Below are 16,671 nucleotides of genomic sequence, written 5' to 3' on the forward strand. Positions count from 1 at the left end.
TGACCGAGTGGGATTTATCTCTAGGATGCAAGTATGGATCAATATGCAAAAATAAATCAATGTGAAATGACATATTAACAGGGTAAAGGATATAGAGATCACATGATCATCTCAATAGATGCAGAGAAAGCATTTGACAAAATTTAATACCCTTTCGTGATTAAAAAAAAAAAAACTTTCAACAAATTGGAAATAGAAAGAAAGAGTCTTAACATCAAGACCATATATAAGAAAATTTTCCCTGTTGAGTATGATGTTAGATGTGAGCTTTTCATATATGGGATTCATAATATGTTTCAAATATATTACAAAGCTATAGTAATTGAAACAGCATGGGAATAGCATAAAAACAAACATGTAGGCCATCAGAAGAAAAGAGAGAGATCAGAAATAAATCCATGCATATATAGTGCCTTAGTTCATTCAGCCTGCTAAAACAGAATACCATAGACTGGCGACTTACAAAACACAGAAACTTATTTTTCACAGTTCTGGAGGCTAGGAAATTCAAGATCAAGTAGCTAGCAGATTTGCTATCTAGTGACGGCCTGCTTTTTAGTTCATAAATAGCCATCTTCTCCATGTGTCCTCATGGAATTAGGGTGATGGAGCGTGCTGGGATTTCTTTTATAAGACACTAGTCCCATTCATAAGTGCTCTACCTTCATGACCTAATCACCTCCCAAAGGTCCCACCTCCAAATACCAACACATTGGGGATTAGGTTTCAACATGTGAGTTTTAGGGAAAACAAACATCAGTCTATTGCATATACTACCTAAAGCAATCTACAAATTTGGTGTGATCTCTATTAAAATCCCAATGGATTTTTTTTTAACAGAAAAAAACCTCTAAAGTATAAAAAGGCCCACAAATAGCTAAATCAGTTTTGAGGAAGAACAAAGCTAGAAGCACCATACTTCTTGATTTCTAAATATGTTATACTCCCATGGTCATAGCAGCACTATTTATAGTAGCCAAGATGTGCAAACAACCTAAATATCCATGGACACATGAATGGGGAAAGAAAACGTGGTATTCACATAAAATGGAATATTATTCAGCCTTATAAAAGAGGGAAATTCTATAATATGTGACAACATGGATGAATCTTGAAGACGTTATGCTAAGTGAAATAAGCCAGTCACCGAAAGACAAATACTGCGTGATTCTACTTACATGTGGTATCTAAAGTAGTCAAATTTATAGAATCAAAGAGTAGAATGGTGGTTTTGCCAGGGGCTGGGGAGGGGGAAATGAGGAGTTGCCTGTCAACAAGCATAAAGTTTTAGTTAAGCAAGATGAGTAAGTTCTAGAGATCTGCTGCACATTGTACCTATAGTCAACAATACTGTATTGTACACTTAAAAATTTGCTAAGAGGGTAGATCTTGCTTAAATGTTCTTACTACAATAAAATATAATTGATAAAGCAATAGAAAAGGATTCCTATACATAAAAAGGTCAATTTCCTAATTTCCATTTAATTAAAAGCAATTAACAATTTACACGCAAGAAAATTTCTGTTATTAAGGCAGCTATAGGATACAGAAGAAATTTCCCAACTCACTTTGCAAAGTGCACATAGCCTTGAATCTGCACGCATAATGTAAATAATTTACTTTTAAGAAACTGAGACAGAAAAATTCTATAATCATCTCAAAAGATCCTGACATTTCTTTTTGATAATTTAATACCCCTTTCTGATTTTTATCAACTGCTAGGAAGCTAATAGGTAAGGAAAAGTCCCTAACTTGATAAAAATACCTACCAGAAACCCAAATCAAAAATCATACTAATTAGGAAATTTTGGAGAGCTTCTCATTAAACTCAGGAACATGATAATATCATTCTTAATGTATTGTTCCACACTGTTTTGGAGGGCCTGGCCAATTGAACAAGTTAGGTGATTTGATAAGTTAGTTTAATACGCCTAACAGCATGGCTGTCCCGAGGCATGCAGGAGGCGATGGGCTGAGTGCTGACTGCAGCTCCCTCAAGGACCTGCCACGCATGGATTATGCACCAAGTCTGTTCAAGTCTGTGGAGGGAGTGAGGGGTACAGGGGCAGCAATCCCCTGTTTGGCCTACCAGGTGAAGCGTTTGTAATTGCCAATGGCTGGGCCTGACAGATTACACATAGGATTTTAGCCTGGAGCCCAAATAACTCCTCAACTCCATCCTTCGATTTTTTTCAGAGCCCAAGCGAGAAACATAGGCTACCCCATCACGGACCTGAATGGGTTGGATTTTGATGGTCTGTGTTAGGAGCCAGGTTATTAGTCTGCAGTTACAACAGACCATGGTCAGGATCAAGATCACTCCTAGCAGGATGATCAGGCCTGCCTGCAATACAGAACACAACCATGAGCCCCAGTGTGACCATTTGTTCCCATAGCCCATTGAGTCTACTTTAGAGAGACAGGCTTTTTTCCTAAGCCTGACAATGAACTGTTTTACTTTGCCAGTCTCACTGATCAGGACAGCATGAAGTGTTGCCAGTTGCATGGGCCTCTGCTTGGCCAGCAGTATGTCAAGGACTATGTACTTATTCAACACTAGTTAGGCCTGGGAATTGAGGCTTGCCCATCATGCCTCCAAAGCTGAAACAGCAGCATTCATGACCTCAGTGAGGGTCAAAGACAGGTTGTGCACAGTGTTTTCTAGTTAAATGACCCAACAATGGGAATTGCCTGGAGTCCATCTTTTTTTTTTTTTTTTTTTTTTTGAGACTGAGTTTCGCTCTGTTGCCCAGGCTGGAGTGCAATGGCGCGATCTTGGTTCACCTGCAACCTCCGCTTCCTGGGTTCAAGCAATTCTCCTGCCTCAGTGTCCCGAGTAGCTGGGATTACAGGCGCTCACCACCACGCCCGGCGAATTTTTTTTTTTTTTTTTTTTTTTTTTGAGACGGAGTCTCACGCTGTTGCCCAGGCTGGAGTGCAGTGGCGCGATCTCGGCTCACTGCAGGCTCCGCCTCCTGGGTTCACGCCATTCTCCTGCCTCAGCCTCCTGAGTAGCTAGGACTACAGGCGCCCGCCACCGCGCCCGGCTAATTTTTTGTATTTTTAGTAGAGACGGGGTTTCACTGTGGTCTCGATCTCCTGACCTTGTGATCCGCCCGCCTCGGCCTCCTAAAGTGCTGGGATTACAGGCTTGAGCCACCGCGCCCGGCCATTTTTGTATTTTTTTTAGTGGAGACGGAGTTTCACCATGTTGGCCAGGTTGGTCTTAAACTCCTGACCTTAAGCGATTCACCTGCCTCAGCTCCCAAAGTGGTGGGATTACAGGCGTGAGCCACTGCACCTGGCCAGGCATGCTTTTGGTACAGGAAGTAACACTGCAAGGGAACACATATAGTGCTGAGAGTGTAAATGTCATAAATTACCACAGGGGTCAACCAGGCAGAAGTCCCTCCTCTTTGGCAAAATCCTTAAGTGGAATTGAAAAGTCCATGTAAGATGGGAGCAAGTGTCTCCACTAATGAGGCTATAATAGCCCTGATGGTGGATTCCAGTCCCCTTTTCCCAGATGTTCCAGTTGCCTTCAACTTGGGCAGGAGCAAGCTGACGTCTCAGAATGCGTTCTGCTCCTGCAGTGTCAGAGTCCAGTCACAGCATTGCATCGTGTGCAGATTAATATGGTTGGGGTAGCTTAGGTACCAGAAAAATCCATGTTTACAGAAATGTTTGTTTGCAGCATCCAGAGGCACAGGAACAAAGTATTTATTTGTGGGCACACATCCAGCATTTTGTCAAATTCAGTGGGGAACTGCCTGGGCAGGCATATCAATGAATTTAGTGACTTGGAAGTCACACAGTCTATTCTGTAGGAGAGAGAGAAGGAAGGTTAGATTCCCACTTCTCCCTCCTCTGTACCCTGGCTCATGGGTTCATAGGTGCTCAGGTCCTGTCAGTTGGGGGGATTTTCCTCACCCACTGTGACATGGGTGAGGGTAGCATCTTCCGACTATCCTCCAGGGAGGTGGGCTGTAATCTGGCCTGGATCCTCTGATGACTAAAAAAAAAAATAGTTTCTCTTCTATACATTGATATTCATTCCTTGAAAATAACCAGGCAAAGCAACAAAGCCACTTTATGGAAAACGTTGAATTAGAAGCCTCACGTTGATAGTGATTATTTTTTGCAGGCAAAATAATCCATGCTTAGCACCAAAGGAATGACTGATGAAGAGGGTTACTGTCTCGCACGCCTTGTTTTTTAATAGCTATTCTAATCTCTCACCTATCTGAGTCTTTAGAAAGGAATTGAAGGGGAAGGGGGACCCTTGTAGGGTTCCCCAGAGAAACTGAGGCTGTGCAATAGAAGGAAGCAGGTAGACAGTCTGATCAAATATGCAGTGCAAATGGACTGCCCCTTCGAGGAATTGCCACACTGGGACCCCAGATTGTTACCCTGAGATGCATAGTCCAGGCCGAGGTTCTTTTATTCCCTCCTGTCAGTCACTTAACCCTGTCCTTCAATTGTCTACTAAAACACTCAATCATCCCTGCTGCTTGGAGGTGATAGAGAGCATAGGGCGTCCATCATATATGCCCCATGCTTGGGCCCATTGATGTGTGGCTTGGGCCACAAATCTGGGGCCATTATCAGATGCATTCTATGCCTGGGAATCTACCATCTAAGACCTGAATTGTGTCACCGACTGATTGACCTGACCTCAAAAGGAGGTTTTTTGTTTATTTATTTATTTATTTATTTATTTTTGAGACAGAGTCTTACTCTGTCACCCAGCTTGTAGTGCAGTGGCTCCATCTCACTGCTACCTCCACCTGCCAGGTTCAAGTGATTCTTATGCCTCAGCCTCCCGAGTAGCTGGAATTACAGGTATGCACCACCACGTCTGGCTAATTTTTGTATTTTTAGTACAGACAGGGTTTCACCATGTTGGCTAGCCTGGTCTTGAACTCCTAACTTCAAGTGATCCACCCACCTCGGCCTCCCAAAGTGTTGGGATTACAAGCAAGAGCCTCCGTGCCCGGCCATGAGGAGGTTTAGTTGGACTTGATAACCATCCGGAATATCACGAACAAAGCTAGAAATCTGAGTCTGGTTGCAACCTCATCATCTGCTGCTTCCACTTCCTCATCATAGACCCAGGGGAACACCACAGTAGCCTGCCACGGCTCCAGGTTTGGAGTGAGGCATGGGTTCCAGGCAGCTCCTGCTGACCCTGCTGCTGCAGGCCAGGTCAGCTGTCCTTGCCCAGGTGTGAATCATGGGCATGTATCTCCCTGCTGGGTTTCCGCTTTGCTGCCCTTTCCTGGCCCTTTGGCCAGAGAGAGCAGGCTTTTCTTTTTGTTGCTTTTCCTTATTTGTTCTTTTTTTTTTTTTTTGAGACGGAGTTTCGCTCTTGTTGCCCAGGCTGGAGTGCAATGGCGCAATCTCGGCTCACCACAACCTCCGCCTCCCAGGTTCAAGCAATTCTCCTGCCTCAGCCTCCTGAGTAGCTGGGATTACAGGCATGCACCACCACGCCCGGCTAATTTTGTATTTTTAGTAGAGACAGGGTTTCTCCATGTTGAGGCTGGTCTCGAACTCCCAACCTCAGGTGATCCGCCCGCCTCGGCTTCCCAAAGTGTTGGGGTTATAGGCATGAGCCACTAGGCCCGGCCATTTGTTCTTTTTAATTTAGGCCTGTTGGTGGTTCTGGATTGCAGGCCTCTTTCGTTTTCAGTCTGGCATGTGTGGGAATAAAAAGACAGCCCAGGGCACAAACACAGTGTTATTCCTGCCTCTGGGTCCTCAGCCAGTCTGTCTCTACTTTCCGCCTCTTAGGGTTGTTGTGTGATTGTCTGTTGATTTATTCCCAGGGTATTTAGGTGTACTTAGAGGTGAGAAGCAGGGGAAAGTGAATCTATGCCATCGTGTCTCGGAACAGGAAGACCACCCCAACCCCACACACACTGAAACTGCAGAAGAAAAACAAGATGATAATTTGAATGAAAAAAACATATTATTATGCAATCATCAAATGTTTGGACGGAAAGTGTTCTTAGACATCCTCTCGTCTAATTTCTCACATTTGGAAATGTTGAAGTGGGACTAAGAGCTGAATCGACCAGCCTCACCCCCAGTTCAGCTGCCTGACTCCCCAGCCTGTGTTCTCGCTGTTGCACACCAGGGTCTGCCCTGCAGCTTTGAAAAAATGTGAACTTCACGTTCTGCTCAGATCCCAGCCCTCCCACACCAGTTTGCTAAGAGTCTGTTCTGGCTGCAGAAATTGCAAAAGTTGTGTCAACTGGAACGCTGGCAAAATGTTCTTCATTTGACTTTCATTGTTTTTTGGAATTTTGGGGGGCCAGGGAGGGGCAAGAAAGGAGCTGCAATTGCCCTTGGGTAAGATTTGCTTAGAATTTTAGGAAGAAGTCAGTTGGGCGCGGTGGCTCACGCCTGTATCCCAGCACTTTGGGAGGCCGAGGTGGGTGGATCACGAGACCAGGAGTTCAAGACCAGCCTGGCCAAGATGGTGAAACCCCATCTCTACTAAAAATACAAAAATTAGCCAGGCGCAGTGGCAGGCGCCTGTAATCCCAACTGCTCCGGAGGCTGAGGCAGGAGAATTGCTTGAACTGGCGGGGTGGAGGTTGCAGTGAGCTAAGATCATGCCACTGCACTCCAGCCTGGGCAGCAGAGTGAGACTCCGTTTCAAAAAGAAGAATTTTAGGAAGAATTATCTAGGCTGTTGAGAATATGTGTCTGGTGGCCACTGGGACATCAGGGCGAGACTTTTCTTTTAACTGCATGTATGTGAATTAGGTTGCTTCTGGAGCCTACTGAGAGCTTGCTGGGTCCCTGTAGCATCCAGGCTGAAGGCTCCTTCCTTCTGTTTGTGACCTTGACCCTCAGCTCCACATTTCCCCAGGGGCTACAGGATTTCTCTGAGAATCCTCATTAGCACAACCTATTTTTTTTTTGAAACAGAGCCTCACTCTGTTGCCCAATGCAGTGGTGTGATCTTGGCTCACTGCAACTTCTGCCTCCCAGGTTCAAGTGATTCTCATACTTCAATCTCCCAATTAGCTGGGACTACAGACACATGCCACCATTCCTGGCTAATTCTTGTGTGTGTGTGTGTGTGTGTGTGTGTTTTTTTTTTTTTTTTTTTTTTTTGAGATGGAGTCTCACTCTATTGCCCAGGCTGGAGTACAGTGGCACGATCTCGGCTCACTGCAACTTCCACCTCCCGAGTTCAAGCAATTCTCCTGCCTCAGCCTCCCGAGTAGCTGGGACTACAGGCGCCTGCCACCACACCTGGCTAATTTTTTATATTTTTACTAGAGACAGGGTTTCACTGTTTTAGCCAGGATGGTCTCAATCTCCTGACCTCGTGATCTGCCCACCTCGGCCTCCCAAAGTGCTGGGATTACAGGTGTGAGCCACTGCGCCTGGCCAATTTTTGTATTTTTAGTAGAGATGGGGGTCTCACTATGTTGGCCAGGCTGCTCTTGGACTCCTGGCCTCAAGTGATCCACCTGCCTCAGCCTCCCAAATTGGTGGGATTACAGGTGTGAGTTGCTGTGCCTGGACAGCACAACCTATTAATGAATGACAGCCTTGAGTTTTGAGGATAAAACATTCCATTTCCTTAGTATAGTAATTAAAATCTCTCTCTTTTTCTACTATTTTGGTAATTAAGCAGGTAAAGAAAAATATCCAGAACAATATAATAGAGAGTAGAGAAAGAAAATCCTGAGGAACCACGCCCTGTGGGTGGATCGAGTGCGGGGGTCCTTGAGTGTTGCTGGTTGCAGGAAGGCCCCGGCAGAAGGGGGCTTTGATGAGCATCCACCTTGCATGCCGAGTGAATGTCTGTCCAGATGAGGTGTGGATGCAGCTGACAATGGAGGCGATTGTAATGGACTATCCCAAGTAGCAACATCATCAATTTAGGTTTTCAGCCTGAGTGAGACTTTCAGTTGATACTCAACTTAAAACAAGATGCACATTTTCCTTCAGAAATTCATTGACAGTGTTTTCACTTTGGCACTATTGATCTATGATATTAAAAGGCTGAGATGCAGAGGAGACACTGTTGTGTAATTTCTAATGGCTGCTCTTTTTGTCCGTATCTGTTCATTGTTCTATCCATGCTGTTCTGCCACGCCCCTTTTTCACTTACCAACACATTGGAGATTACTCCCTATCATAGCATTTCCTTTCCTATTCTCTAGCCTGCCTCATCACTCTCTTAATGGTATCATTTTTCCGAAAAGAAGCTCTTAATTCTAAAATGGTCCTGTTGATTTTTTTTTCCCTTAGGGTCAGCACTTTTTGTGTCCTTTTTGAGTTTTTGTCTACTCCAATATCATAAAGCCATTCTCTTAGAATTGCTCATAAAGTTTTATTGCTTTCTCTTTTTTTGAGACAGAGTCTTACTCTGTTGCCCAGGCTGGAGTGCAGTGGTGTGATCTTGGCTCACTACAACCTCTGCCTCCTGGGTTCAAGTGATGCTCATGCCTCAGTCTCATGAGTAGCTGGGACTACAGGTGCCCCCCCACCACGCCCAGCTAAGTTTTGTATTTTTAGCAGAGATGGGCGTTTTGCCATGTTGGTCAGGGTGGTCTTGAACTCCTGACCTCAGGTGATCCGCCCACCTTGGACTCCCAAAGTGCTGGGATTACAGGCGTGAGCCACTGCGCCTGGTCAATTGCTTCCTTTTTATATTTAGATTGACTATCCACCTGGATTTGAATTTTGCGTGGGTAGGAAATCAAGGTTCATTTTATTTTTATATGGCTATCTTGTTGATCTGTCATCCTTTTTTCACTGCACCTCAGTATCACCTTTACTCATGTATCAAGTGAGAATACAGTGGGAGACTTTAAAAAATTAATAGATTATTTTAATTTTATTTTTTCCAAACGATTGCATTTATTATAAACAAGGGTACAGATCCTAGACTCAGAAACACAACAGATTCGAAGCTAAGACAGCTCTGGTGAAACAGTAATAGAGGGAAGAGGAACACCGAGGAATTCATGTCTGGGCCAGAGCTGCCATCCAGGGCCCCATACCACACCTTTGGTTCAGATGGCCCCTTGGCCCAGGTGTCCCTGCTGCCAGAGCACCCTGGACTGGGGTACAGGAGTTGCATATTCCATGAGGCTGGTGTCAGGGGAAGCAGGGACTCAAAGTTGCCAGGTTGTCCGTCTCTCTGAGCCAATTTCCCTCCACAACCCTGGGGTTTCAGTCTCATATCAACTAATCATGTTTTAAAACAGAAAACAGGCAACATGTTTGGCTAAAATAAAATGAAAACACTGCCGGGAAGACACCTGAGTGTGCTGGTGGACAGGAGCCCTGCTCACCTGTGGGAAGGGAGGGGCAGCAAGGGCAGCAGAGCTCCCTGTGGACAGCTAGGCTGTGTGTGGATGTGGCCCTCTGGGTGGTCCCAGGGAAGATGCAGGGACAGGGGACAGTCCAGGCAGACAGCTATCAGGTGAGGAGGGCTCTGCCTGAGGTGTTCTGGCATCAGGGGGCCACCTGACCCCCAACAGGCACGACACAGGCTCCAGGGAGCAATGGGACATCTGCCTAAAGGATCAAAGCCCAACTTGGTTAGATCCCAAGTTTCGCCTGCATCACCTCGAGCAGCAGCTGGCTACGCTGCCGAAACCAGGACACATCTGCATCATACAGAAAGCTGCGTCATTCTGGTGTGACAGGCCATACTTGGTCATCCTAGGGTAAGCTGGAGAAGAACTCCAGATGTGCTCTGGAGAACCCCCCACCTCTCAGGGGCCACCTCACAGGGTGCCCCCACCACCCCATTCTTTGAGTTTGGCTTGAGATTTTAGGAAGCATAATTTCAGGTGAGGAAGAAAACAAAGTCTGGTCCCAGCCCACTCTGGCAAGGATCGTTCCCCACCTCGTCAGCATCAGAGGAAGCCACATATACAGGCAGGACACACACAGCACGCATGGGCCGTAAGGAACCGTGCCTGCACACCACTCACACACACACAACATAACCAAGTGGCAGCCAGAGAGGCTGGGGGATGCTCAGAGGGGCGCCTTGGGGGCATCCATGTAGGCTGGGTTGTAAGGAGGCTGGCTGGCAGGGTAGGGCGCGGCTGCTCCTCCAACCAGGGTCTTGTGGTAGGCCGGTGGGCCCATGAGCTGGGCCGGGTAAGGTGGTGGGTACTGCATTGGGTAGGGTGCTGCTGGCATCCCTGGCTGAGGCGGCATGGTGTGGTAGCCCTGGTAGCTTGGTCCAGGGTAGCTGGGTGGCACACTTGGAGGGACGTGGTCGGTGGCACGTCTTGTACAGAAAGCAGCAGGAGCAGGTGAAGCAGATGATGATAGTGACGACAGACAGCACAAAGATGGTCAGGCCAACGGCCAAGGTTGCTTTGAACCCCATGTTAGGCTCTGCCTTCACCCAGAGGCCTCCTGTACCCCTGGGCTTCCCCTCTTCCCATCGTGGGCCACTCAGTTTCAACTTTCTCCCCTTTTGAAGAAAAGGAAAGCAAATCTCCTCCAGATGACGTCGGCCACAGGAAGCACCAATAGGTTATTTTTTAATAACAGTTTTAGGTTTAGAGAAAAAATAGAGCAGATTAGCTGGGCATGGTGGTGTGCACCTGTCGTCCTAGCTTATTCATATGCTTATTTGCCATCTGCATATCTTTTTGTGAGGTGTCTGTTCAGATCTCTTGCCTACTTTTCAGTCGGGTTGTTTTCTTATTGTTGAGTCTTAATCAGATTGACTTCGGGAGGCTGAGGCGAGAGGATCGCTTGAGCGCAGGAGGCGGAGGTTGCAGTGAGTTGAGATCACACCACTGCACTCTAGCCTAGGTGACAGAGAGAGACCCTGTCTCAGAAAGAAAAAAAAAAAAAAGAAAGAGCAGAAAGTAGAGAGTTCCCATATACCCTCCGCCTCCCACCCTTCTCCCCTTCCCACACTTTCCCGTTATTAACATCTTGCATTAGTGTGGTACATTTGTTACAAGTGATGGACCAATATTGATATTGTAGGGGAGGACAAATCCGTTTTCCTTCTATCCTTCTAAGTTCATGGCTGACAACCCTATAACAGAAGACAGATTAATCGGAGAAAAGTGCATAAACATATTTAATATAAGTTGTATGTGACATGGAAGCCTTTATAAGGAAATGAAGACTCCAAGAAGCAGTTACAGTTTGATAAAGGGTGGACAGTTGTGGAGAATATGGTAGAGCAAAGAGTTTGAAGTAAGTGTAGTCCGCTGGGGGAAGCTTATCAAGGCCCGTTTGTTTAGTTAGATTCCTCTCTGTGTCCCTTCATCTTCAGAGATACGGACGCTCCTTTCCACGAGGTATAGGGAGGGCATCTCTCACCCGAGGGTCTTATGACCTGGCTTCAGGGGAAGGTCAGAAAACCCTTCCTGCACATGCTGCTTTTGCAAATTCCTTCAGCTTAAAATATTCAATATATCATTGTGTTAGTCTGTTCTTGCATTGCTATAAAGAAATACCCAAGGCTGGGTAATCTATAAAGAAACGAGTTTTAATTGGCTCATGGTTCCACAGACTGTATAGGAAGCATGATGCTGGCATCTACTTGGCTTCTGGGGAGGCCTCAGGAAACTTACAATTATGGTGGAAGACAAAGGGGGAGCGAGACATCTCATGTGGCTGGAGCAGGGGAAGCGAGAGAGCAGGGAGGTGCCACATATTTTTAAACAACCAGATATCATGAGAATTCTGCCATGCAAACGGCACTATGGGGATGGTGCTAAACTCTTAGAAATTAAACTGTTAGAAACCACCCCCAAGATCCAATCACCTCCCACCAGGCCCCGCCTCCAACATTAGGAATTACAATTGGACAGGAGTTTGGGTGAGGACACAAATCCAAACCATGTCAGTCATGGTGCCATATTTTGTGGTAGCATGTCCTGAATCCCATCAATAAATTATTCTGAACTAAAGTTCCGTAGTTTCCATTAGGGTTCACTTTTGGTGTTGTACATCCTAGTGGTTTTACCAAATGAATAATGCCATGTAGAACCATTACAATATTGTACAGAATAATTTCACTTCCCTAAAAATTCCTTGTGTTGAACCTACTTACCCTTCCTCCCCTGACAACTCTCTGGCAACCACTGTCTCTATAGTTTTTTTCAGAATGTCACAGTTGGAATCATACAGGAGGCGGACTCTCCAGATTGGCTTCTTTCACATAGTAATATTCATTTAAGGCTCTTCCATGCCTTTTCATGGTTTGATAGCTCATTTCTTTTTTTTTTTTTTTTTTTTTTTGAGACGGAGTCTCGCTCTGTCACCCAGGCTGGAGGGCAGTGGCCGGATCTCAGCTCACTTCAAGCTCTGCCTCCCGGGTTCACGCCATTCTCCTGCTTCAGCCTCCCGAGTAGCTGGGACTACAGGCGCCCGCCACCTCGCCCGGCTAGTTTTTTGTATTTTTAGTAGAGACGGGGTTTCACCGTGTTAGCCGGGATGGTCTCGATCTCCTGACCTCGTGATCCACCCGTCTCAGCCTCCCAAAGTGCTGGGATTACAGGCTTGAACCACTGCGCCTGGCCGATAGCTCATTTCTTTTTGTTGCTGAATAATAATCTATGGTATGGATGTGCCACAGTTTATCCATTCATTTACTGAGGGACATCTGGGTTGCTTCCAACTTTTGGCAGTTATGAATTACAAATAAAGCTGGTATAAATATTCATGTTCAGGTTTTTGCATGGACATAAGTTTTCAACTAATTTGGGCAAGTATCTAGAAACGTGATTGCTGGATCCTGCGGTAAGCATATGCTTTGGCCAGGTGCGGTGGCTCATGCCTGTAATCCCAGCACTTTGGGAGGCTGAGGTGGGATCACCTGAGATCAGGAGTTTAAGACCAGCCTGGCTGATACAGTGAAACCCCATCTCTGCTAAAAAAAAAAATACAAAAATTAGCTGGGCGTGGTGGCGTGTGCCTGTAATACCAGCTACTCAGGAAACTGAGGCAGGAGAATCGCTTGAACCTGGGAGGCGGAGGTTGCATTGAGCCAAGATGGCACCACTGCACTCCAGCCTGGGCAATAGAGTGAGACTCTGTCTCAAAAAAAAAAATAAAATAAAAAATGGCCGAGATCCCACCACTGCATTCTAGCCTGGGCAACAAGAGCAAAACTCCATCTCAAAAGAAAAAAAAAAAGAAAAGAAAATTCTGGAAAAGCTAGTTCAGTGACATGAATATTGGAATGAGAGCCTAACAAACTCAGTTTCTTCCTTTCTAAATCCGTAGTATGGATTCTTGTCTGCAGTAGTTTTTTTGAGAAAGCAGAAGGGGTAGGTATTGGCAATCAACAAGCTGCAGAATATACCGATTGAGGTCAGTAATTGTAAACGCCCATGACCGTTTGATCATTTCAATACCAAAAGAAAAAATTAAAATCCCAACTGCTAAAACCTTTGTCTTAGATAACTGTTTGAGCCTCTCCCTACAAGGCCCAGAAAGGAATTAGATACATGTGAATGCAATCTGTTTTCCCTTCCCTTGCGGCGCTGTGGAGAAGGAGTATAGGACAGTAGTCAAGGCCAGCTGCCAGAGAGTCAAGGAAGGGGGAGCAGCCCCATGGAATCCAGAAACCATACCACCCTGGCCCATGGGTTAGTTGTATACAACCTCCCAAGTTGGCAACAAACAAAGGGCATGCACATTCGGGGGATTTTGGTTTCACTGTCAGTGTTTATCTTTGAAGGGTGTCACATCCAGATGAATGGGAAGGGTGTGTTGCAGTTAAGCTGAGGTTTGGTCTTTCTTGACTTTTTTAGGGACACTTACTTACAGGTCCAAACCTGCTTTCAGCCGGCTGGTGGGCATGGTAGGAGACACAGTAGTCTCAAGACCAGGCTTTCAGGTGGGAGCTGAGATTCGAGAGGGTGGAAACTACTTGAGATTGAATCGAAGCAGACCTGTCCTCATTCTGTGCTGGGCAGGAGCCAGCTCTCCACGTCCCTGCAGCTCCGGCAACACCTCCGATCTTTCAGCTTCCCTGGGACTAAGGACCATGCACATTATTAATTCCGATATAAATAGTCACACAGACACATGTCTCAAGATGAGGGTGAGAAGTTGGTTACAGCAAATGAAGTAATAATGATCTCTGTGCTTCACAATAGGGATTCAACCAACCTGAGGTTTATAATTCACTTATTAACTCTTTTTATTTTTATTTTTTGTTGAGATGGAGTGTCCCTCTGTCACCCATGCTGGAGTGCAATGGTGTCAGTTTGGCTCACTGCAACCTCCTGGGCTCAAGTGAGACTCGTGCCTTGAGTGGCTGAGACTACAGGCACATGCCACCATGCCCAACTAAATTTTTTGTATTTTTAGTAGAGATGGGGTTTTGCCATGTTGGCAAGGCTGGTCTCAAACTCCTGGCCTCAAGTGATCTGCCCACCTCAATCTCTTCAAGCGCTGAGATTACGGGGGTAAGCCACTGTGCCTGGCCATAATTCACTTATCGGCCTTTTATATTTATATATGACATGACTGGGAGAATCTAGGATCAGTGCCTTACAAATGGCACAAGTCGAAGCCCTGAGACTCTCACTCCCACCCTGCTCCCCCCATTCTCAGTACTGCCCCTCAGAGGCCTCCAGCAGCTCATCCATTTCTGCTAGACTGGACCTGGGTACATGCCGGGGGATATGTACAGGGGCTAAGAGCAGAAACTCTCAAGTGAGACACTCCTGAGTTCATGCATTGGCCCTGCCATTTGTCAGCTAATTGACGTTGTATTTAATTGTATCATCTGTATGTAAGCCTAATAATTTGTAGCCCTCTTAGAGATGTTGTGAGCTTAAACAACATGGTAGTGAATATTTAATTAATTAATTAATTAATTAATTTGTTTTTGAGACAGAGTCTTGCTTTGTCACCCAGGCTGGAGTGCAGTGGCGTGATCATGGCTCACTGCAGCCTTGACCTCCCACACTCAAGTTATCCTCTCACCTCAGCCTCCTGAGTAGCTTGAGACAACAGATGCATGCCACCATACCTGACTAGTTTTTAAAATTTTTCTGCAGAGATGGTGTCTCCCTATGTTGCCCAGGCTGGCCTCAATCTGTTGGGCTCAGGCGATCCTCCTGCCTTGGTCTTCCAGAGTCCTGGGATTACTGGTGTGAGCTACTGCACCCACAGCCTATTTACTGAGAACTGTGGAAGGCCCAGGCACTATTCTAAGAGCTCCAGCTGTTTTATCTCCCACATTTTTGCTCAGGTAGGAGTTCCAAAGCTGGAGCTTGAAGACTCATATTTTTAGAAATTTTGCAGTGAATTCTGAGGTGGGTCAGATTAAGATTCATGGCTATGCATTCATGTTTAGGCGGTGACTAACTACTCAGGGTTTTAGAGACAAACAGACCTCATTCTGTCACTCACTGACTGAGCGGGGCCAAGTCTTTCCACCTCTCTAAGCCTCAGTGTCCTCATCTATAAAATGGGACCAATCATAGCATCCACTTCTGAGAACTGTTCAGAAGTGGAATAGAAATGAGCCAGTTTAGGTGGCTGTGTCTGGCATACACCAATGGTTTGATAAGTATTAGCTTGTGCCTTTATTGGGCCAACTCCTTTTTGTTAGGTGACTGAGAAACCAAGGACCTTCTGATCTTTATTCATCGTTCACTATTAGTTTAAATTTGTTGCTCTTCCATCCACATGATTCATTCCAAATCCTAAGTGTTGGAGAAAGGGAGTTAGTGTGTCATAGAAAAATCTCTGTTTTGGCCCAGCAGGATTGAGTTTGACTCCATGGAACTGTTTGAGCCTTAGTTTCTTCATCCATAACATGGGAGAACAATACCCTGAATTGCTGCAAGAATTAGAGATAGTTCATGTCAAGGTGTAACATATAGGTAATATGTTACTGCTGGTGTTCTGGTTATAAAATGTACAAGATGTGCAAGCAAAAGGGCAGAAAACCCTTTTTAAAAATTCATGGCTGGGTGTAGTGGCTCACACCTGTAATCCCAGAACTTTGGGAGGCCGAGGTGGGTGGATCACCTGAGGTTATGAGTTTGAGACCAGCCTGACCAACATGGAGAAACCCTGTCTCTACTAAAAATCCAAAATTAGCCACGCATGGTGGTGCATGCCTGTAATCCCAGCTACCCAGGAGGCTGAGGCAGGAGAATCACTTGAACCCGGGAGGCGGAGGTTGCTGTGAGCCGAGATGGCGCCATTGCACTCCAGCCTGGGTAACAAGAGCGAAAATCCATCCCAAAAAAAAGAAAAAAAAATTCACATGGGAAACAGAGGCGGATGGCAGAGAACAGGGGAGTGGCTGGGCACGGTGGCTCATGCCTGTAATCCTAGCACTTTGGGAGGCCAAGGTGGGTGAATTCCTTGAGGTCAGGAGTTCGAGACCAGTCTGACCAACATGGTGAAAACCCGTCTCTACTGAAAATACAAAAATTAGCCAGGCGTGGTGGTGGGTGCCTGTAGTCCCAGCTACTTGGGAGGCTGAGAGGCAGGAGAATCACTTCAACCCAGGAGGTGGAGGTTGCAGTGAGCCAAGACCGCACCACTTTACTGTTACACGGACAACAGACTGAGACTCCATCTCAAAAAAAAAAAAAAAAAAAAAAAAAAAAGAGAACAAGGGAGGGTCTGGGGTTCAGAGCTTTGGGGAACAGACCTCAGTAGCACCAACACTCCAGG

The 16,671-nt window shown here is 45.9% G+C and overlaps 1 protein-coding gene and 1 pseudogene across 2 annotated transcripts in view; one reads left to right on the top strand and one right to left on the bottom strand.

Annotated features, from left to right (window-relative positions):
• Positions 1–16,671, top strand: part of LOC105468105 (caspase 8) — a 59,620-nt gene that overhangs the window by 15,585 nt on the left and 27,364 nt on the right. The gene's annotated exons all lie outside the window — the stretch shown is intronic.
• LOC139357189 (protein shisa-5 pseudogene) lies at positions 10,021–10,454 on the bottom strand (annotated as a pseudogene).

This window comes from Macaca nemestrina, chromosome 11 (genome assembly GCF_043159975.1).
Source record: "Macaca nemestrina isolate mMacNem1 chromosome 11, mMacNem.hap1, whole genome shotgun sequence".
Classification (NCBI taxonomy): domain Eukaryota; kingdom Metazoa; phylum Chordata; class Mammalia; order Primates; family Cercopithecidae; genus Macaca; species Macaca nemestrina.